The sequence below is a fragment of the Terrapene carolina genome, unplaced genomic scaffold (assembly GCF_002925995.2).
Source record: "Terrapene carolina triunguis isolate 2854851 unplaced genomic scaffold, T_m_triunguis-2.0 Scaffold67, whole genome shotgun sequence".
Taxonomy (NCBI): Eukaryota; Metazoa; Chordata; order Testudines; family Emydidae; genus Terrapene; species Terrapene triunguis.
Window position 1 is genome coordinate 49,148,703 of NW_020664418.1, and position 2,213 is coordinate 49,150,915.

Sequence of the window (2,213 nt, forward strand, 5' to 3'; positions counted from 1 at the left end):
TTCTCCATATGGTGTGTATATTTGAGGTACATAAAGAAAAGCAAGTCCATGTAAACTCTTTGAAGACAGAAGATGCACGTGTGACACTCATTTGATGACCTGGAAAGCGTTCGTGTTGGTGAGTTAAAAGATAGTGATGTCCCAACTACGGAGCTGACCCAGCAGTCCTTATCTAAGCAACAGTCACTGAAACCAATAGGAACTCTGTCTTGTTCACAGGAACTGCAAGATTGAACCCTATTAAAGATGCTAAGTGTTTAGTAGGAAAGATTCAACAACTGAAAAAAAAACTTAAGCTCTGAGTGACATGAAACTTCAGGTCTCATCTCCACCAGTAGAACTTTAGGTACACATGGTACTTCCCTGTTGAAATCAGTTATAGTAAACAAGGGGGAGGAGATGGGAGGCCGAGAACGATCCTGCTCTTTACTGCATTCATATATAAAATATTCAGAAAACAAAACACCAGAAACATTTTACTAAGTTTGCCAAAATCATCCACTAGGATCTGGCTACCAAATGCTCCATTCACTGGCCAAACTACTGTCTTTATAAGATAAGGACACTGCAAGATATAATACAGTGAACTCCAAGACAATGTCACAATACATTTTCAGACAGATCTTCTACCCTTCGACTTTAATGGGTGCAGGCCCAGACTAAGAAAGCGGTTGGGTCCCCCTTCCCTCCTGCGCTGTGGTGGAAAGCTTTTTTTTTTAAACAGACCTCAACAATTAACAAGTAACTGGAAATGCAACGCTTGGTGCACAGGAACGTTATTTCATGTGCCAAGTAATAACCTCAGTACATGTTTACTTTATGGGTGTATATATGCAATGCACATCCTCTGGCATCACGAATCACTGGGAATTTCTTACCTCTGCAATGATTTCTTAAAAATTAATTTACTTTCCAAGAGAACAGAGTTTGGTAGGTGCACACAGACTGCTAGTGGAACAAACAAAACTGACTTACGTCCTATCACCCTTTATAAACTCTGCTTCTGTATAACTCCCACAAGTCTGTTCCATCATGAAACAGCCGAGAGGAAGGCAATTAGCTTTAGAAGAATGGTGTAAAGTTAACAGACCAAATTCTGTTTTACTGGTTCAAGGCCATATCTATACTAGGGAACTTGACACAAGTATCCCCACCAATTGTCTTAATCTGGTTTTAGAGACAGCAGCTGTAGTGGAGATAAGGTTCTGGAGGCGTCTGGTGTTTTGTTAGTTAGACCTTCTAACAACTGCTCTGGTTGGAAGAATCTGGCCCTTAAACTTACCAATTTTACATAAAGTATATAGATTACCCCAGTGTCTGTCACATTCACTTCTACGTTCACGTACTTTAAGAAACACCTTACAAACAAATGCTGCAAATAGTGTCGTTGCCTACCTGCAAATATGCCGTTATACGTAAAGCAACTGGCACATTCTTAAAGGTGACTAGAGTGCGTGTGCTCTTCTGTAGCTTGCATCATTCTATGTGTATCCCTTTTATGAACATTGTACACCAAACATCTCTGGTACAGAACCCCTTCCCAACAAAGGAAAGCCAGATTTTGCTTTGGATCTTCAATGAAAAACAAAAGATGACTTCTAGGAACCTTCATCTCATTCATTAGCAAGCAAAAACCACACCAACGTTGCTAAATAGATTAGCCTAGCAACTGACATGTAGAGCCCTGGTAACTAAAACACTCTCTGTTGGACTTGGATTAATATGGCTAGGATAGATCACTGATGGGAAAAATTAACATGCTAAAATGTAAGAGTCACCTTATTGGCAACTTAAAAATAAACAAACATTCTGAAATAAAGATAGCATACCATCATTTGCATTAAAGCGAAAATATCCCCTTGCTTTCACCCAACCATGGCTTAGAGCAATTTTATAGAAGAAAATGTATGAAGCGACTACTAAAAATACCAGGGAATTCAACAGAATGTTATTGTTAAAGGTATGCAGTTCATTCCCAGTGGCCCATTTTACTCAAATAAGCCACAAAAAAAAATTGTATAAAAAGATTTATTGAAATTCATCAATGACAAACAGACATAAAACTCAAAAGTTTGGCTCTTCTGGGAAAAAAAAAAACTTGCAAATGTATTTATACAGATGAAATATTGACTAGGAAATACAAGTCACTTCTAAAGCTATTTTAAAGAGGGATATGAAAGTAAAACTGTACATTCACTAGGTATTTTCAGTCA